This window comes from Cetorhinus maximus, chromosome 21, assembly GCF_964194155.1.
Source record: "Cetorhinus maximus chromosome 21, sCetMax3.hap1.1, whole genome shotgun sequence".
Lineage (NCBI taxonomy): Eukaryota > Metazoa > Chordata > Chondrichthyes > Lamniformes > Cetorhinidae > Cetorhinus > Cetorhinus maximus.
The window spans coordinates 32637529-32662124 of NC_135899.1; the positions used below are offsets into that span (position 1 = coordinate 32637529).

Below are 24596 nucleotides of genomic sequence, written 5' to 3' on the forward strand. Positions count from 1 at the left end.
GACAATTTCCTGTTGGTGAAGCAGTATATGTCAGGAATTTCAATGGAGGACCGAAGTGGTTGCCTGGTAAAGTAAGCTCTGTGACGGGACCATTGTCATACCATGTGGAAGTGGAGGACCGGATCACCCGCAAACACGTGGATCATTTAAGAAAAAGGGAGATACCCCAGCAAAATGATGTTCCACCTGTAACCATTGTTGAACCTGTGGTTCCTGTTGAAGTTGTTCAACCAAGGATAGGCATACCAGATGTCTCTGTCAGAGTGGTCAACACTGAACTGCCCATGCCTAATGAGGTGCCTGACGTTGCTGCAGTTCCAGATAACCTGGATCTTGTAAGAGATTCGAAAGTCATGGACTTTCCACGAAGCTCCACCCACATCAGGAAGCCACCTGACAGACTCAAACTCATGGCTAGTGACATGATGGAGGCCTGTGTAAAAAAGAACAAGAGTTGCATTTGAAGTCAAGTTACAAAAAAAATGAGCAAATTAACAGATTTGAGTGTTCCTTCTTCTGTCTGTACAATGATCAATGTGCTTGTGGATGCCAAGAAACAGACTACAAAACCGCATTTTAGAAGGTGCACAAGAGTTTAGTAAGCAGTGGCAGCAGTATCTGTCAAAGATCGATGATTTGATTGAAGAAACCTTCAAAAAAATGATTTCCCCCCTGATTTCAAAGCTTTTGTGTGTACTGGATGGTGTACCATCTAAGTTGTCAAGATATGATGAAGAAGCCTTCTCCTCAACGCTGTCATCATGCGAAAGCTGCTGCAAAGTACGTTGATATACCACAACCTGGAATGGATCCAGCAGACTCCTGCATCACATTTGTACGGCAGAACCACGACTTTCTTCAGGACAAGGTCAATGAGGTAATGCATATCGAAAATCTGTTTGATGTAAGAATCTACCCTTGCAAGGAATGCTGAGAAAAAGCACAAGGAATATTTTCTTGAGAAGAATAAGTAGCATTTGGAGACCCAGTGTGCTGCATGGTGTTAAATGGTGACCTGGATTTCCATACTGACCCCTTCCTGTTATATGGGTGGGGATGCTCTCCAGTGACCTGCTTCCAGGACTGAGACTGTGTTATATGAGTTAATGTGTTGGTTTTTGTATTTTTTCATGGTGGTTCTCTGCAGATGGTGAGCAGGTTAGGAGCAAACTCGGGTGTAGCTCCCCGTAGAAGATACCACAGCAAATTGTACAGAAAAGTTAAAGGGGGAGGAATGTCATAATTATAGTTTTGATAAATGTAGGACTGTAGCTTTAAGAATAATCCTGTGATGTAAGATCACATGATCTATGGAAACTAATCAGTTTGTAGTGCGGGGAACCTCTAGGGGAGAGTTCTTCTTTAGTTATGGAGTTTGGTGTACACATGTAGCTGCTGCTGCTGTCTTGTAAATAAAGTTCAATGTTTCCACGAAGAAAAGTTGCATGGAAAATCAACTCTATAACAGAAAGCCACAAATGTAACACCACTATTCAGAAAAGGAGAAACAGAAAGCAGGAAATTATAGGCCATTTGCCCTAACATTTTGTCATTGGAGAAAACTCCAGAATCTATTATTAAGGAGGTAGTAGCAAAAAATTTAGAAAATCACAATGCAATCAGGCAGAGTCAACATGGTTTTGTGAAAGTGAAATTGTGTTTGAGAAATTTATTAGAGTTCTTTGAGGATGTAACAGGCAGAATGGATAAAGGAGTATCAGTAGGTGTTGTGTATTTGGATTTCCAAAACACATTTGATAAGATGTCACGTAAAAGGTTACTGCACAAGGTAAGAGATCATGGTGTTGGAGATGATACATTCGCATGGATAGAAGATTGGCAAATTAACAAGAAGCAAAGAGTTAGGATAAATAGATCATTTTCAGGTTGGCAAACTAATGGGTGGAGTGCCGCAAGGATGCTGGGGCCTCAACAATTTATAACCTATGTTGTTGACTTGGATGAAGGGACCAGCTGTAATATAGCCAAATTTGCTGATGATATCAAGATAGATAGGAAATCAAGTCGTGAGGCAGATACAAAGCGATGTAGATAGGTTAGGTGAGTGGCAAAAATTTGGCAGATGGATTGTAACGTGGGAAAATATAAGGTTGCCCGCTTTGGCAGGAAGAATAGAAAAACAGAATGTTATTTAAATGGAGAGAGACTGGAGCAAGCTGTGGTACAGGGGGATCTGAGTAACCTTGTACATGAATCACAAAATGTTGGCATGCAGGTACAGCAAATAATTAAGAAGAAATAGAATTTTGACCTTTATTGCAAGGGGAATAGAGTATAAAAGTAGGGAGGTCTTGCTATAGCTGTACAGGGCACTGGTGTGACTACGCCTAGAGTACAGTGTGTAGTTCTGGTCACTTAAGGAGGGATGTACTTGCATTGGAAGCAGTTCAGCAAAGATTCATTAATTTGATACCTGGGATGAATGAGTTGTCTTATGAGAAAAGGTTGAGCAGGTTGGACCTATATAAATTGGAGTTAAGAAGAGTGATCCTATTGAAATAAATAACATTCTGAGGGGGCTTGACAGGATAGATGCTGAGTGAATGATTCCCCTCATGGGGGAATCTAAAACTAAGGGGGCACCATTTAAAAATAAGGGGTGTCCCATTTAAGATGGAAATGAGGAAGAATTTCTTCCCTCAAAGGGTCATTAGTCTTTTGAGTTCCTTTCAATGAACAGCAGTGGATGCTGCGTCATCAAATATATTCAAGATTGAGTTAGACAGATTTTTGATCAACCAGGGAGTCTGAGGTTATGGGAGGGCAGGAAGGAAAATGGAGTTAAGGCCACAATCAGATCAGCCATGATCATATTGAATGACATAGTGTGTTCAATGGGCCAAATGGCCTACTCCAGCTCCCTCTTCTTATGATCTTCATAGCTAATGAATCAAATTTGTTGCATTGTATGAAATGTGGCACTCAATTTGTGCAGAGCAAGTTCCCACTAACAACAATGAGCCAATGACCGGATAATCTGTGGTAGTGATGTTTGTTGAGGGATAAATGTTTGCCAAGTTACAGTGGAAAACTTCCTTGCTCTTCCTAAAATTATTGCCAATGGTACCTTTTGTATATACCTGAGAAGGCAGTTAGGGCCTCAGTTTAATAACTCATTCTAAATGCAGCACCCCTGACAGTGTAGCACTGCTGCAGTGAGTTGTAGCTCGCCAAAGTCCAGACAATCTTCCCAGGGGCTACATCTTTACAAATCCTATATTACCCCAACAATTGTTGAAGCCTCCGATTCATAAATCACCAAATTCCTACCAACTCTCAGGCCTGTGTTAGATTCTCCAGGTTTGCCACATGTAATCTATAATCCAGCGTTAACAACCACAAACAACAATTTAAGGAAACAACCAAAACTGAGAAGTGAGATTCCTTGTGAGCTGCCAGAAGCGATGGATATTCTGGTTAAAGTCTGTCTTTATTCCTTTATTGTGGACATGGTTTACAGTCCTTCCCTTTTGGAAAGTCTCTGAAACCAAGAACTGAAATGTCACATCGTGACAGAAACTTCTGCCTGGCAACCGGTGACACAGCCCAGGAACAGATTAGCATGCAGTAGAGCTGCATCTGTTTCCCAACCAGCTCACTGAGGAATATGTTAAACTGCAGATAAATCTGTCTCCTGTAGACAGTATCAGGGACCTTGGTATTATACAGGGTGAGAGGAGTCTGAAAACTTCAAGAACATTCTGAACTTGACAATATGTGACTCGAGCAGAGGGAAGGCTCCTCATAGACTGTTAGTGCATAACTGACAGCGGGATGTTGTGTCTGAATTTCTGATATCTCCCTGCCTCAGGACATCTCATACACACACACCAACACAGTGATAATGTAAAACATGCCAGTTCTTGTACGATTTGCTGTTTTATCTGATGTGATTCGGTGATAGTGTGTGCATCTGATGCAGTCTCACACAACAGGAATCAGAGCCGATTGTGAAATACTTCAGATCGGGGCGGAATCTTCCCAGATTTGCACTAAGTGTGGTAGCAGGAGGGAAAAATAACATTTTACTCACTGGTCACAATGACGGTTTGTCATGCCATATCATCCCAAACCCACCGCGTAAATTATGCATTCCCAGGATATACACCGTTTCGATGGTGGACGGGCTGCAATTTGCGTGCCATGACATCACCTCACCGCTTCAACACACCAGGCATCACACTTAAAGTACAGCCGCACTCAGTGCTGACAGCCCAGGACTGCAGCAAAGAAGAAATGGCTTTGAAAGGCAAGAAGACTACAGCCCTCAAGTGCCTTTTGGATGCCATGGAGGCCCGCTGTGATTTCCCCATCCCCGCTCTGGCTGCAAGAGGGGCAAGAACATTACCACTCTGGCTTGGTAGGCGATGGCAGTAGTGATCAGTGCCAATGCTGCACAGAAGAGGTTGGCCATCCAATGCAGATAGAGGATGAATGGTCTTATCTGTGCAGCCAGGGTATGGCAACTATCTCAACACTCTAAACTCACACACTCAAGCCCATCACACATTCACTGCAATATCAGTCACTGCCAGCTCAAGGGACATCATCACCAATTCTCACACACATACACTGACATGTCCATCTGCTCATCGCCTCAGGAGACTGACTCCTCACCCCTCACCATCTTGAGGCAATTACATAGATCAACATGTGCCCCCACACACACCCTGGGTTACCCTCCTTCCAGAGAAAAACCTTTGCCCTGCAGACTCTAACCTTGTGTGAGTCCACTTCTCACCCTTCCCAAATCAAGTCCTGGGCTCGCAGCAATGAAAAACAACCCAAATATGTCTGATCTGATAGCAAGTCACCTGCCCATGAGCCGCCGCAAAACCAATCATGCCATGTTGTCCAGGCACGCCACTGAACACGCCCGATGCCAGTGGGCACGAAAAATCCTGGCACAAGTTTCAGACCACAAAACAATACCCCATCAGTGCACAGTGAGACAGACACAAACACAATCCCCATCCACAAACAGTGCACAGTGAGACAGACACGAACACAATCTCCATTCACACATAGTGCATAGTGAGACAGGCACAGACACGATCCACATCCACGCACTGTGCAGAGTGAGACAGGCACAGACAGAATCTCCATCCACACACAGTGCATAGTGAGACAGGCACAGACACAATCCCCATCCACACACAGTGCACAGTGAGACATGCACAAACACAATCCCCAGCCACACACAGTGCACAGTGAGACAGGCACAAACACAAACCCCATCCACAAACAGTGCACAGTGAGACAGACACAGACAAAATCCCCATTCAGACGCAGTGCACAAACACAATTGCCATCCACACACAGTCCACAGTGAGACATGCGCAGAAACAATACTCATTCACACACAGTGCACAGTGCGACACACACAAACACAGAAAAAATATCCACCCACAAACAGTGCACAGTGAGACAGAAAAAAACACAATACCCATCCACACACAGTGCACAGTGAGACAGACACAAACACAATCCCAATCCACACATAGCGCACAGTGAGACTGACAGAAACACATTCCGCATCCACACACAGTGCACAGTGAGACAGAAACAGAAACAAACCGCATCCAAACACAGTACACAGTGAGACAGCCACAAACACAATCCCCATCCACACACTGTGCACAGTGAGACAGATAGAAAATCAATCCCATCCACACACACTGCACAGTGAGATTGATGCAAACACAATCCCCATTACACAAAGTTCACAGTGAGACAGACACAAACAAAACCCCTATTGACACACCAAGCAAAGTGATATAGACACAAGCAAAATCACCATCCACACACGGTGCACAGTGAGACAGCCATGGACACTATCCCCATCCACGCACATTGCACAGTGATCCAGGCACAAACACAATCCCCAGCTGGGCACAGTGCACAGTAAAACATACACAAACACGATCCCCATACAAACACAGTGCAGAGTGAGACAGACACAAGAACAACCACCATCCAGAGACATTGCAGAGTGACACAGACATAAACACAATCCCCATTACACAAAGTTCACAGTGAGACAGACACAAACAAAACCCCTATTGACACACCAAGCAAAGTGATATAGACACAAGCAAAATCACCATCCACACACGGTGCACAGTGAGACAGCCATGGACACTATCCCCATCCACGCACATTGCACAGTGATCCAGGCACAAACACAATCCCCAGCTGGGCACAGTGCACAGTAAAACATACACAAACACGATCCCCATACAAACACAGTGCAGAGTGAGACAGACACAAGAACAACCACCATCCAGAGACATTGCAGAGTGACACAGACATAAACACAATCCCCATCCACACAGTGCACAGTGAGTCAGGCACAAACACAATCCCCATCCACATACAGTGCACAGTCAGGCAGACTCAAACACAATCCTCATCCACACACAGTGCACAGTCAGACAGACACAAACACAATCCCCGTCCATACACACTGCCATGTGTGACAGACACGAACACAATCCCCAACCGGACGCAGTGCAGTGAGACAATTACAAACCCAATCCCCTTCCGCACACAGATCCCAGTGAGACAGACACAAACACAATCCCCTTCCACACATGATGCCCATTGTGACGGGCAGAAACACAATCCCCATCCACATGCAGTGCACAGTAAAACAGACACAAGCTCATTCCCCATCCACACAGAATGCGCAGTGAGACAGACACAAACACAACTCCTATCCAAGCACAGTGCACAGTGAGACAGGTACAAACACATACCCCATCCACACACATTGCACAGTGAGACAGACACAAACACAACCCCCATCCACACACTGTGCACAGTGAGACAGACAGAAACACAATCCCATCCACACACATTGCACAGTGAGACAGACACAAACACAACCCCCATCCACACACTGTGCACAGTGAGACAGGCACAAACAAAATCCTCATCCACACACACTGTACAGTGAGAAATGCACTGAAACAATCACCATCCACACACAGTGCAGAGTAAGACAGGCACAAAAAACAATCCCCATTCACACACAGTGCACAGTGTGACAGCCTTGGACACTATCCCCATCCACGCACATTGCACAGTGGGACAGGCACAAACATAATCCCCAGCTGGGCACAGTGCACAGTGCACAGTCAGACAGACACAAACACAATCCTCAGCCACACACAGTGCACAATCAGACAGACACAAACACAATCCCCGTCCGTACACACTGCCATGTGTGACAGACGAAAACACAATCCCCATCCACAGACAGTGCAAGTTGAGACAGGCACAAACACAATGCCCATCCAAACACAGTGCATGGTGAGGCAAGCACAAACCCTTTCCCCATCCACACACAGTGCACAGTGAGAAAGGCACAAACAAATTCCACATCCACACACACTGCACAGTGAGACAGACACAAAAACAATCCCCTTCCACACACAGGGCACAGTAAGAAACAAAAACGCAATCCCCCTCTACAAACGCTGCACAGGGAGACAGATATAAACACAATCCCTATCCACATGAAGTGCACAGTGAGACAGACAAAAGCACAATCCCCCTCCACACACATTGCACAGTGAGAGAGACAAAAACACATTCCCCATCCACACGCACAGTGCTCAGTGATACAGGCATCAACACAAGCCACATTGACGCACAGTGCACAGCGAGGCAGACACAAACACAATCCCCAACCACTCACTGTGTACAGTGAGACAGACAGAAACTCAATCCCAACCACGGACAGTGCACAGTCAGACAAACACAATCCCCATTAACCAAAGTGCACAATTAGAAAGACACAAACAGAACCCCTAACTACACACATTGCAAAGTGATACAGACACAAGCACAATCCCCATCTACACACAGTGCAGAATGCGACAGGCAAAGGAACAATCCCCATCCACACACACTGCACAGTGAGAAATGCACTGAAACAATCACCATCCACACACAGTGCAGAGTAAGACAGGCACAAACACAATCCCCATTCACACACAGTGCAGTGTGAGACAGACACAAGAACAACCACCATCCAGAGACACTGCAGAGTGACACAGACACAAACACAATCCCCATCCACACTGTGCACAGTGAGTCAGGCACAAACACAATCCCCATCCACATACAGTGCACAGTCGGACAGACACAAACACAATCCCCGTCCATACACACTGCCATGTGTGACAGACACAATCACAATCCCCATCCGGACGCAGTGCAGTGAGACAATTACAAACCCAATCCCCTTCCGCACACAGATCCCAGTGAGACAGACACAAACACAATCCCCTTCCACACATGATGCCCATTGTGACGGGCAGAAACACAATCCCCATCCACATGCAGTGCACAGTGAAACAGACACAAGCTCAATCCCCATCCACACAGAGTGCGCAGTGAGACAGACACAAACACAACTCCTATCCAAGCACAGTGCACAGTGAGACAGGCACAAACACAACCCCATCCACACACATTGCACAGTGAGACAGACACAAACACAATCCCCATCCACACATGGTGCACAGTGAGACAGGCACAAACAAATTCCCCATCCACGCACACTGCACAGTCAGACAAACACAAAAACAACCCCCTTCCACACACAAGGCACAGTAAGAAACAAAAACGCAATCCCCCTCCGCAAATGCTGCACAGTGAGACAGATGTAAACACAATCCCCATCCACATGAAGTGCACAGTGAGATAGACAAAAACACAATCCTCATCCACACACAGTGCACAGTGAGACAGACAAAAGCACAATCCCCATCCACACACACAGTGCTCTGTGAGACAGGCATCAATACAAGCCCCATCCACACACAGTGCACAGTGAGACAGACACAAACACAACCCCTATCCACACACCATGCAAAGTGATACAGACACAAGCACAATCCCCATCCACACACAGTGCACAGTGCGACAGGCACAGGAACAATCCCCATCCCCGCACACTGCACAGTGAAAAATGCGCAGAAACAATCCCCATCCACACACAGTGCAGAGGAAGACAGGCACAAACACAATCCCCATCTGAACACAGTGCACTGTGTGACAGGCATAAACACAATCCCCTTCCAAAGACGGTGCAGAGTGAGACAGTCACAAACACAATCCCCATTCACACACAGCACACATTGAGACAGAAACAAATACAATGCCCTTCCACACACTACGCACATTGAAACAGACACAAACACAATTCCCATCCACACACAGTGTGCAGGAGACAGGCACAAACACAATCCCCATCCATACACAGTGCACAGTGAGAATGACACAAACACAATCCCCATCTGGACGCAATGCAGTGAGACAATTACAAACACAATCCCCTTCCGGACACAGCGCACTTTGAGACAGACACAAAAACAATCCCCATCCACACACGGTGCCCTGTGAGACAGGCAGAAGCACAATCCCCATCCACACACAGTGCACAGTGTGACTGGCACAAACACATTACCCATCCACGCACAGTGCACCGTCAGACAGACACAAACACAACCCCCATCCACACACAGTTCACCATGAGCAAGGCATGAACAAATTCCCATCCTCACACAGTGCACAGTGAGACAGGCACAAACACATAAGCCTTCCAAAAAAAATGCACATGGAGACACACATAAACACAATCCCGAAACACGCACAGTGCACAGTCAGACAGACACAAACACAGCTCCCATCCACACAGTGCACAGTCAGACAGGCACAAACACAACCCTCATCCACACACAGTGCACAGCGAGACATACACAAACACGTTCCACATCCTTACACAGTGCATCGTGAGACAGATATAATCGTCATTCCCATCCACACACAGTGCTCAGTGTGACGTACACAAACACGATCCTCATCCATACACAGTGCACAGTGAGGCATGCACAAGGACAATTCACATCTACACACAGTGCACAGTGAGACAGACACAAATACAATCCCCATCTGGACGCAGTGCAGTGAGACAATTAGAAACACAATCCCCTTCCGGACACAATGCACAGTGAGACAGTCACAAACGCAATCCCCGTCCACACACACTGCACTGTGTGACAGACATAAACACAATCCCCATCCACACACAGTGCACATTGAAACAGACACAAACACAATCCCCATCCATAGACAGTGCACAGTGAGACAGACACAAACACATTCCCCATCTGGACGCAGTGCAGTGAGACAATTACAAACACAATTCCCTTCTGGCCACAGTGTACAGTGAGACAGAAACAAACACAATCTCCATTCACACACACTGTATTCTGTGACAGACGTAAACACAATCCCCATCGACGCACACTCCACCATGAGCCAGACACAAACAAATTCTCCATCCACGCACATTGCACAGTGAGTCAGGAACAAACAAAATCCCCATCTGGAAACAGTGCACAGCAAGACATACACAAACACAATCCCCATACAAACAGAGTAAAGAGAGACAGACACAAGCACAACCAACATCCAGAGGCAATGCACAGTGAGACAGACACAAACATAATCCCGATCCATACACAGTGCACAGTGAGGCAGACACAAGCAAACTTCCCATCAACACACAGTGCACAGTGAGGCAGGCACAAACACAATCCTCATTCACACACACTGCATTCTGTGACAGAAATAAACACAATCCCCATCCACACACAGTGCCCAGTGAGACAGGCACAAACACATATCACTTCCACACAAAACACACACAGAGACAGACATAAACACAATCCCCATCCACACACAGTGCTCAGTGTGACAGACACAAACGCAATGCCAATCCACACTCAGTGCATACTGTGGCAAGCACAAACCCATTCCCGATCCACACACACTGCACAGTGAGACAGGCACAAACAAATTCCCCATCCTCACACACTGAACAGTGAGACAGACACAAAAACAATACCTATACATAAACAGCGCACATTGAGACAGAGACAAACACAATCCACTTCCACACACTCTGCACATTGAAACAGAAACAAACACAATCCCCATCCACACACACTGTGTATTGGGACAGGCACAAACAGAATCCCCATCCATACACAGTGCGCAGTGAGACAGACACAAACACAACTCCTATCCATGCACAGTGCACAGTGAGCCAGGCACAAGCACATACTCCATCCACATACATTGCACAGTGAGACAGACACAATCACAACCCCCATCCACACACTGTACACAGTGAGACAGACAGAAACACAATCCCATCCACACGCAGTGCACATTGAGACAGGCACAAACACAACCACTATCCACACACGGTGCAAAGAGATACAGACACAAGCACAATCCCCATCCACACTAAGTGCACAGTGCAACAGGCACAGGAGCAATCCCATCCACACACACTGCACAGTGAGAAATGCACTGAAACAATCACCATCCACACACAGTGCAGAGTAAGACAGGCACAAACACAATCCCCATTCACACACAGTGCACAGTGAGACAGCCATGGACACTATCCCCATCCACGCACATTGCACAGTGAGACAGGCACAAACACAATCCCCAGCTGTGCACAGTGCACAGTGAGACAGACACAAACACAATCCCCATACAAACACAGTGCAGAGTGAGACAGACATAAGAACAACCACCATCCAGAGACACTGCTGAGTGACACAAACACAATCCCCATCCACATACGGTGCACAGTCAGACAGACACAAACACAATCCCTGTCCATACACACTGCCATGTGTGACAGATGAAAACACAATCCCCATCCACAGACAGCGCACATTGAGACAGGCACAAACACAATCCCCATCCGAACATAGTGCACAGTGAGACAGGCATAGACACTATCCCCATCCATGCTCATTGCACAGTGAGACAGGCACAAACACAATCTCCATCTGGGCACCATGCACAGCAAGAAAGACATACACAAACACAATCCCCATACAAACAGAGTACACAGCGAGACAGACACAAACACAATCCCCATCCACACACAATGCACAGTGAGACAGGCACAAACACAATACCCATCCACACACAGTGCACAGTGAGGCAGACACAAAGGCAATCCACATCCACACACACTGCACCATGAGACAGACACAAACACAATTCCCATCAACACACAATGCACAGTGAGACAGGCAAAAACACAATCCGCATCCTCACACAGTGCACAGTCAGACGGACACAAACACAATCCCAATCCGGACGCAGTGCATGAGACAATTATAAACCCAATCCCCTTCCGGACACAGTGCACAGAGAGACAGACACAAAAACAATCCCCGTCTACACACACTGCACTGTGTGACAGACATAAACACAATCCCCACCCACACACAGCTCACATTGTGACAGACACAAACACAATCCCCATCCACACACTGTGTATTGGGACAGGCACAAACACAATCTCCATACAAACACAGTGCAGAGTGAGACAGACATAAGAACAACCACCATCCAGAGACATTGCTGAGCGACACAAACACAAACACAATCCCCATCCACATACGGTGCACAGTGAGGCAGACACAAACACAATCCTCATCCACACACAGTGCACAGTCAGACAGACACAAACACAAAACCCGTCCATACACACTGCCATGTGTGACAGATGAAAACACAATCCCCATCCACAGACAGCGCACATTGAGACAGGCACAAACACAATCCCCATCCGAACATAGTGCACAGTGAGATAGGCATAGACACTATCTCCATCCATGCTCATTGCACAGTGAGACAGGCACAAACACAATCTCCATCTAGGCACCATGCACAGCAAGAAAGACATACACAAACACAATCCCCATACAAACAGAGTGCACAGCGAGACAGACACAAACACAATCCCCATCCACACACAATGCACAGTGAGACAGGCACAAACACAATACCCATCTGCACACAGTGCACAGTGAGGCAGACACAAAGGCAATTCGCATCCACATACACTGCACTGTGAGACAGACACAAACACAATCCCCATCAACACACAATGCACAGTGAGACAGGCAAAAACACAATCCCCATCCTCACACAGTGCACAGTCAGATGGACACAAACACAAACACAATCCCAATCCGGACGCAGTGCATGAGACAATTATAAACCCAATCCCCTTCCGGACACAGTGCACAGAGAGACAGACACAAATACAATCCCCATCCACACACAGCGCACATTCAGACAGACACAAACACAATCCCCATCCACACACAGTGTGCAAAGAGACAGTCACAAACACAATCCCCATCCACACACAGTGCACAGAGAGACAGACACAAACACAATCCCCATCTGGATGCAGTGCAGTGAGACAATTACAAACCCAATCCCCTTCCTGACAAATGCTCAGTGACTCAGACACAAACACAATCCCCTTCCACACACGGTGCCCAATGAGACAGGCAGAAACACAATCCCCATCCACACCCAGTGTACAGTGAGCCTGGCACAAATACCTTACCCATCCGCACACACTGCACAGTGAGGCAGATATGAACACAATTCCCATCCACACACAGTGCTCAGTGTGACAGACACAAACACATTACCCATCCACACCCATTGCATATTGAGGCAAGCACAAACCCGTTCCCCATCCACACACAGTGCACAGTCAGACAGATGCAAAAACAATCCATTTCCACACTCAGTGCACAGTAAGATACACAAACGCAAACCACTTCTCCAAACACTGCACAGTGAGACAGATATAATCACAATCCCATCCACACACAGTGCACAGTGAGACAGGCACAAACACAATACCCATCCACACACAGTGCACATTCAGACAGACGCAAAAACAATCCCCTTCCACACTCAGTGCAAAGTAAGATACACAAACGCAAACCACTTCTCCAAACACTGCACAGTGAGACAGATATAATCACAATCTGCATCCACACACAGTGCACAGTGAGACAGACACAAACACAATCCCCATCTGGACGCAGTGCAGTGAGACAATTACAAACCCAATCCCCTTCCGGACACAGTCCACAGTGAGGTAGACACAAAACACAATCCCTGTCCACACACACTGCACTCTGTGACAGACATAAACACAGTCCCCATCCACACACAGTGCACAGTGAGACAGGCACAAACACAATCCCCATCCACACACAGTGCTCAGTCAGACAGACACAAACACAATCCCCATCCACACACAGTGCACAGTGAGACAGGCACAAACACAATCCTCATCCACACACAATGCACAGTGAGACAGGCACAAACACAATACCCATCCACACACAGTGCACAGTGAGGCAGACACAAAGGCAATTCGCATCCACACACTTGCACCATGAGACAGACACAAACACAATCCCCATCAACACACAATGCGCAGTGAGACAGGCAAAAATACAATCCCCATCCTCACACAGTCCAGTGAGGTAGACACAAAACACAATCCCTGTCCACACACACTGCACTCTGTGACAGACATAAACAGAGTCCCCATCCACACACAGTGCACAGTGAGACAGGCACAAACACAATCCCCATCCACACACAGTGCTCAGTCAGACAGACACAAGCACAATCCCTTTCCACACACGGTGCCCATTGTGACAGGTAGAAACACAATCCCCATCCACATACAGTGCACAGTGAAACAGACACAAGCTCAATCCCCATCCATACACAGATCCCAGTGAGACAGACACAAGCACAACCAACATCCAGAGGCAGTCCACAGTGAGACAGACACAAAAACAATCCCCATCCACACACAGTGCACAGTGAGACAGGCAAAAACACAATCCCCATCCTCACACAGTCCACAGTGAGGTAGACACAAAACACAATCCCTGTCCACACACACTGCACTCTGTGACAGACATAAACACAGTCCCCATCCACACACAGTGCACAGCGAGACAGGCACAAACACAATCCCCATCCACACACAGTGCACAGTCAGACAGACACAAACAACCCCCATCCACACACAGTGCACCGTGAGCCAGACAAAAGCAAATTCCCCATCCAAGCACATTGCACAGTGAGACAGGCACAAGCGCATATCCCTTCCACACAAAAGGTGCACCGAGACAGACACAAACACAATCCCTTTCCACACACGGTGCCCATTGTGACAGGTAGAAACACAATGCCCATCCACATACAGTGCACAGTGAAACAGACACAAGCTCAATCCCCATCCATACACAGATCCCAGTGAGACAGACACAAGCACAACCAACATCCAGAGGCAATCCACAGTGAGACAGACACAAAAACAATCCCCATCCACACACAGTGCACAGTGAGACAGACACAAACACAATCCCCGTCCACACACACTGCACTGTGTGACAGACAGAAACACAGTCCCCATCCACACACAGTGCACAGTCAGACAGACGCAAACACAATCCCCATCCAGACGCAGTGATGTAAGACAATTATAAACCCAATCCCCTTCCGGACACAGTGCACAGTGAGACAGACACAAACACAATCCCCTTCCATACACAGTGCACATTGAAACAGACACAAACACAATCCCCATCCACACACAGTGCGCATTGAGACAGGCACAAACACAACCCCCATTAACACACAGTACACAGTGAGACAGAAACAAGCACAATCCCCATCTGGACGCAGTGCAGTAAGACAATTACAAACACAATCCCCTTCTGGACACAGTGCACAGTAAGACAGACACAAACACAATCCCCGTTCACACACACTGCATTCTGTGACAGACATAAACACAATCCCTATCCACGCACTGTACCATGAGCCAGACACAAACAAATTCCACATCCACACACAGTGCACAGTGAGACAGGCACAAAAACATGTCCCTTCCACACAAAATGCACACAGAGACAGACATAAACACTATCCCCATCCACACACAGTGCTCAGTGTGACATACACAAACACAATGCCCATCCACACTCAGTGCATAGTGAGGCAAGCACAAACCCATTCCCAATCCACACACAGTGCACAGTGGGACAGACAAAAAAACAATCTCCATCCATACACACTGCACAGTGAGACAGGCACAAACAAATTCCCCATCTTCACACACTGAACAGTGAGACAGACACAAAAACAATCCCTATTCACACAAGCGCACATTGAGACAGAGACAAACACAATCCACTTCCACACTCTGTGCACATTGAAACAGACACAAACACAATCCCCATCCATACACATTGCACAGTGAGACAGACACAAAAACAACTCCTATCCATGCACAGTGCACAGTGAGCCAGGCACAAACACATACCCCATCCACACACATTGCACAGTGAGACAGACAGAAACACAATCCCATCCAAACGCAGTGCACAGTGAGACAGAAACAAACACAACCCCTATCCACACACCCTGCAAAGTGATACAGACACAAGCACAATCTCCATCCACACTAAGTGCACAGTGCAACAGACACTGGAACAATCCCCATCCACACACACTGTACAGTGAGAAATGAACTGAAACAATCATCATCCACACACAGTGCAGAGTTAGACAGGCACAAACACAATCCCCATTCACACAGAGTACACAGTGAGACAGCCATGGACACTATCCCCATCCACGCACATTGCACAGTGGGACAGGCACAAACACAATCCCCAGCTGGGCACAGTGCACAGTAAGACATACACAAACATGATCCCATAAAAACACAGTGCGGTGTGAGACAGACACAAGAACAACCACCATCCAGAGACATTGCAGAGTGAGTCAGGCACAAACACAATCCCCATCCACATACAGTGCACAGTGAGGCAGACTCAAACACAATCCTCATCCACACACAGTTCACAGTCAGAAAGACACAAACACAATCCCCGTCCATACACACTGCCATGTGTGACAGACGAAAACACAATCCCCATCCACACACAGTGCACATTGAGACAGACACAAACACAATGCCCATCCAAACACAGTGCACAGTGAGACAGGCACAAACAAATTCCACATCCACACACACTGCACAGTGAGACAGACATAAACACAACCCCCATCCACACACTGTGCACAGTGAGACAGACAGAAACACAATCCCATCCACACAGTGCACAGTGAGACAGACACAAACACAACCCCTATCAACACATCATGCAAAGTGATACAGAGACAAGCACAGTCCCCATCCACACTAAGTGCACAATGCAACAGGCACAGGAACAATCCCCATCCACACACACTGCACAGTGAGAAAGTCACCGAAACAATCACCATCCACACACAGTGCAGAGTAAGACAGGCACAAACACAATCCCCATTCACACAGAGTACACAGTGAGACAGCCATGGACACTATTCCCATCCACGCACATTGCACAGTGGGACAGGCACAAACACAATCCCCAGCTGGGCACAGTGCACAGTAAGACATACACAAACATGATCCCATAAAAACACAGTGCGGTGTGAGACAGACACAAGAACAACCACCATCCAGAGACATTGCAGAGTGAGTCAGGCACAAACACAATCCCCATCCACATACAGTGCACAGTGAGGCAGACTCAAACACAATCCTCATCCACACACAGTTCACAGTCAGAAAGACACAAACACAATCCCCGTCCATACACACTGCCATGTGTGACAGACGAAAACACAATCCCCATCCACACACAGTGCACATTGAGACAGGCACAAACACAATCCCCATTCATTCACATTGCAAAGTGAGACAGCCATGGACACTATCCCCATCCACGCACATTGCACAGTGAGACAGGCACAAACACAATCCCCATCTGGGCACCATGCATAGTAATACATACACAAACACAATTCCCATACAAACAGAGTGAAGCGTGAAACAGACACATGCACAATCAACATCCATAGACAATGCGCAGTGAGACAGACACAAACACAATCCCCATCCACACACAGTGCACAGTGAGACAGGCAGAAACACAATCCACATCCATACACAGTGCACAGTGAGGCAGACACAAAGACAATCCGCATCCACACACAATGCACAGTGAGACAGACACAAACACAATACCCATCCGGACGCAGTGCAGTGAGACAATTACAAACCCAATCCCCTTCCGGACACAATGCACAGTGAGGCAGACACAAAACACAATCCCTGTCCACACACACTGCACTCTGTGACAGACATAAACACAATCCCCATCCACACACAGTGCACAGTGAGACAGGCAAAAACACAATCCCCATCCACACACAGTGCTCAGTCATACAGACACAAACAACCCCCATCCACACACACTGCACTGTGAGCCAGAGACAAGCAAATTCCCCATCCACACACAGTGCACAGTGAGACAGGAACAAACACGTATCCCTTCCACACAAAAAGCACACTGAGACAGACATAAACACAATCCCCATCCACACACAGTGCACAGTTAAACAGACACAAACATAACCCCCATCCACACACAGTTCACTGTCAGACAGGCACAGACACAACGCCCATCCACAGACAGAGCACAGTGAGACAGACACAAACACATTCCGCATCCACACAAAGTGCATAGTGAGACAGATATAAACACAATTCCTATTCACACACAGTGCTCAATGCGACATACACAAACACAATCCCCATCCACACACACTGCACAGTCAGACAGACACAAAAACATTCCCGTTACACACACAATGCACAGTAAGAAACAAAAACGCAATCCCCTTCTGCAAGTGCTGCACAGTGAGACAGATATAAACACAATCCCCATCCACACAAAGTGCAAAGTGAGACAGGCAAAAACAGAATCCCCATCCACACACACACACTGCTCAGTGAGACAGCATCCACACAAATACCATCAATGCACAGTGCACATTGAGACAGACACAAACACAATCCTCAACCACAGACTGTGCACAGTGAGACAGACAGAAACACAAACCCCATCCGCACACACATAGTGCACAGTGAGACAAAGGGAAGCACAATCCACGTTAAACAAAGTGGACAGTGATACAGACACAAACACAATCACCATCCACACACAGTGCACAGTGAGACAGACACAAACACAATCCCCATCCAGATGCAGTTCATTGAGACAATTACAAACCCAATCCCCTTCTGGACACAGATCCAAGTGAGACAGACACAAACACAATCCACTTCCACACATGGTGCCCATTGTGACAGGCAGAAACACAATCCCCATCCACAAACAGTGCACAGTGAAACAGACACAAGCTCAATCTCCATCCACACTGAGTGCGCAGTGAGACAGACACAAACACAACTCCTATCCAAGCACAGTGCACAGTGAGACAAGCACAAAGACATACCCCATCCATACACATTGCACAGTGAGACAGACACAAACACAACCCGCATCCACACACTGTGCACAGTGAGACAGATAGAAACACAATCCCATTAACACACAGTGCACATTGAAACAGACACAAACACAATCCCCATCCACACACAGTGCGCGTTGAGAGAGGCACAAACAAAATCCTCATCCACACACTGTGCACAGTGAGACAGACACAAACACAATCCCATCTGGACGCAGTGCAGTGAGACAATTACAAAACGAATCCCCTTCCGGACACAGCGCACAGTGAGACAAACACAAACACAATCCCCATCCACACACGGTGCCCAGTGAGACAGGCAGAAACACAATCCCCATCCACGCAGTGCACCATGAGCCAGACACAAATGAATTTCCCATCCACGCACAGTGCACAGTCAGACAGACACAAACACAATCCCCATCCACACAGTGCAAATTGAGACAGACACAAACACAATCCCCATCCACACACAGTGCACAGTGAGACAGACATGAAAACAATCCCCGTTCACACACACTGCATTCTGTGACAGACATAAACACAAATCCCATCCACGCACAGTGCACCATGAGCCAGACACAAACAAATTCCCCGTCCACACACAGTGCACAGTGAGACAGGCACAAACACATATCCCTTCCACACTAAATGCACACTGAGTCAGACATAAACACAACCCCCATCCACACACTGTGCACAGTGAGACAGACAGAAACACAATCCCATCCACACACAGTGCACATTGAAACAGACACAAACAAAATCCCCATCCACACACAGTGCACAGTGAGACAATTACAAACACAATCCCCTTCCTGACACAGCGCACAGTGAGACAAACACAAACGCAATCCCCATCCACACACGGTGCCCAGTGAGACAGGCAGAAACACAATCCCGATCCACGCACAGTGCACAGTCAGACAGACACAAACACAACACCCATCGACACACACAGTGCACCATGAGCCAGACACAAACAAATTTCCCATCCACACAGAGTGCACCATGGGCCAGGCACAAAGAAATTCCCCATCCACACACACTGCACAGTCAGACAGACACAAAAACAATCCCCTTCCACACACAGGGCACTGTTAGGAACAAAAACCCAATCACCCTCCGCAAACGCTGCACAGTGAGACAGATGTAAACAAAATCCCATCCACACGAAGTGCACAGTGAGATAGACAAAAACACAATCCCCATCCACACACAGTGCACAGTGAGACAGGCAAAAGCACAATCCCATCCACACACACAGTGCTCAGTGAGACAGGCATCAACACAAGCCCCATCGATGCACAGTGCACAGTGAGACAGACACAAACACAGTCCCCATTCACACACTGTGAACAGTGAGACAGACATAAACTCAATCCCATCCACACACAGTGCACAGTGAGACAGACGCAAACACAACCCCTATCCACACACCATGCAGTGTGATACAGACACAAGCACAATCCCCATCCACAATCAGTGCACAGAGCATCAGGCACAGGAACAATACCCAACCACACACACTGCACAGTGAGAAATGCACTGAAACAATCCCCATCCACACACATTGCAGAGTAAGACAGACACAAACACAATCCCCATCCGAACACAGTGCACAGTGAGACAGGCATAGACACTATCCCCATCCACGCACATTGCACAGTGAGACAGGCACAAACATAATCCCCATCTGGGCACTATGCACAGCAAGACATACACAAACACAATCCCCATACAAACAGAGTGAAGAGAGAGACAGACACAAGCACAACCAACATCCAGAGACAATGAACAGCGAGACAGACATAAACACAATCCCGATCCACACGCAATGCACACTGAGACAGGCACAAACACTATACCCATCCACACATAGTGCACAGTGAGGCAGACACAAAGACAATCCGCATCCATACACAGTGCACAGTGAGACAGACACAAACACAATCCCCATTCGGACGCAGTGCAGTGAGACAATTACACACCCAATCTCGTTCCAGACACAATGCACAGTGAGGCAGACACAAAACACAATCCCTGTCCACACACACTGCAGTCTGTGACAGACATAAACACAGTCCCCATCCAAACACACTGCACAGTGAAACAGACAAAAAACACATTCCCCATCCGGATGCAGTGCAGTGAGACAATTACAAATCCAATCCCCTTCCAGACACAATGCACAGTGAGGCAGACACAAAACAGAATCCTCATCCACACACACTGCACCCTGTGACAGATATAAACACAATCCCCATCCACACGCTGCACAGTGAGACAGACAAAAAACACAATCTCCATCCGGATGCAGTGCTCAGTCAGACAGACACAAACAACCCCCATCCACACACAATGCACCGTGAGCCAGACACAAGCAAATTTCCCATCCACACACAGTGCACAGTGAGACAGGCACAAACACGTATCCCTTACACACAAAATGGACACTGAGACAGACACAAACACAACCCCCATCCACACAAAGTGCACCGTCAGACAGGCACAGACACAGCACCCTTCCACAGACAGAGCATAGTGAGACAGACACAAACACAATCCCCATCCACACACACTACATGGTGAGGGAAGCACAAACAACTTCCCCATCCACACACACTGTACAGTAAGAAACAAAAACGCAATCCCCTTCCGCAAGTGCTGCATAGTGAGACAGATATAAACACAATCCCCATCCATACAAAGGGTTCATGAGACAGGCAAAAACAGAATCCCCATCCACACATACAGTGCTCAGTGAGACAGGCATCCACACAAAGCCATCGATGCACAGTGCACATTGAGACAGACACAAACACAATCCCCAATCACAGACTGTGCAGAGTGAGACAGACAGAAACACAACCCCCATCCGCACACAGTGCACAGTGAGACAAACAGAAACACAATCCCCATTAAACAAAGTGGACAGTGATACAGACACAAACACAATCCCCATCCACACACAGTGCACAGTGAGACAGACACAAACACAATCCCCATTCGGACGCAGTGCAGTGAGACAATTACAAACCCAATCCCCTTCCAGACACAGATCCCAGTAAGACAGATGCAAACACAATCCCCTTCCACACATGGTGCCCATTGTGACAGGCAGAAACACAATCCCCATCCATATACAGTGCACAGTGAAACAGACACAAGCTCAATCCCCCTCCACACAGAGTGTGCAGTGAGACAGACACAAACACATACCCCATCCACACACATTGCAGAGTGAGACAGAAATAAACACAACCCCCATCCACACACAGTTCTCAGTGAGACAAACACAAACACAACTCCAATCCAAGCACAGTGCACAATGAGACAGGCACAAACACATACACCCTTCACACACATTGCACAGTGAGACAGACAGAAACACAATCCCATCCACACACAGTGCACGTTGAGACAGGCACAAACAAAATCCTCATCCACACACAGTACACAGTGAGACCAATACAAACATAATCCCCATCTGGACGCAGTGCAGTGAGACAATAACAAACCCAATCCCCCTTCCGGACACTGCACACAGTGAGGCAGACAGAAAGACAATCCGCATCCACACACAGCTCACAGTGAGACAGACACAAACACAATGCCCATCCACACACTGCGTATCGGGACAGGCACAAACATAATCCCCATCCACACACACTGCACAGTGAGACAGACACAAACACAATCCCCATCTGGACGCAGCCCAGTCAGACAATTACAAACCCAATCCCCTTCCGGACACAGTGCTCAGTGAGACAGACACAAACACAATCCCCATCCACACACGGTGCCCAATGAGACAGGAACAAACACAATCACCATCTGGAACCATGCACAGCAAGACATACACAAACACAATTCCCATACAAACAGAGTGCAGAGAGAGGCAGACACAAGCACAACCAACATCCAGAGACAATGCACAGTGAGACAGACACAAACACAATCCCCATCCACACACAGTGCTCAGTTTGACAGACACAAACACAATACCCATCCACACCCAGTGCATATTGAGGCAAGCTCAAACCCGTTCCCCATCCACACACAGTGCACAGGGAGACAGATGCAAAAACAATCCCCTTCCACACACAGTACATAGTAAGATACACAAACGCAAACCACTTCCCCAAACAGTGCAGAGTGAGACAGATATAAACACAATCCCCGTCCACATACATTGCACAGTGGGGTAGGCACAAACACAATCCACATCCATACACAGCGCACAGTGAGACAGACACAAACACAATCCCCATCCGGACGCTGTGCAGTGTGACATTTACAAACCCAATCCCCTTCCGGACACAATGCCCAGTGAGGCAGGCAGAAAACACAATCCCTGTCCACACACACTGCACTCTGTGACAGACATAAACACAATCCCCATCCACACACAGTGCACAGTCTGACAGACATAAACATAATCCCCATCCACACACAGTGCACAGTCAGACAGACATAAACACAATCCAAATCCATACACAGTGCACAGTGAGGCAGACACAAAGACAATCCGCATCCACACACACTGTGAGACAGGCACAAACACATATCCCTTCCACACAAAATGTACACTGAGAAAGACACAAACACAATCCCCTTCCACACACGGTGCCCATTGTGACAGGCAGAAACACAATCCCCATCCACATACAGTGCACAATGAGCCAGACACAAACAAATTCCTCATTCCACGCACAGTGCACAGTCAGACAGACACAAACACAACACCCATCCACACACAGTGCACCATGGGCCAGACACAAACAAATGCCCCATCCACACACACTGCACAGTCAGACAGACACAAAAACAATCCCCTTCCACTCACAGGGCACAGTAAGGAACAAAAACGCAATCCCCCTCTGCAAACGCTGCACAGTGAGACAGATGTAAACACAATACCCATCCACACGAAGTGCACAGTGAGACAGAAAAAAGCACAATCCCCATCCACACGCGCAGAGCTCAGTGAGACAGGCATCAACACAAGCCCCATTGATGCACATTGCACAGTGAGACAGACACAAACACAATCCCCATCCACACACAGGGCACAGTGAGACAGACGCAAACACAACCCCTATCCAGACACCATGCAAAGTGATACAGACACAAACACAATCCCCATCCACACACAGTGCACAGTGCAACAAGCACAGGAACAATCCCCATCCACACACACTGCACAGTGAGAAATGCACTGAAACAATCCCCATCCACACACAGTGCAGAGTAAGACAGAC

The 24596-nt window shown here is 47.4% G+C and overlaps 1 pseudogene; it reads left to right on the top strand.

Annotated features, from left to right (window-relative positions):
• Positions 1-284: 284 nt before the first annotated feature.
• On the top strand, positions 285-934 carry LOC144695159 (calcium-dependent secretion activator 2 pseudogene; annotated as a pseudogene).
• The last annotated feature ends 23662 nt before the right edge of the window (positions 935-24596 follow it).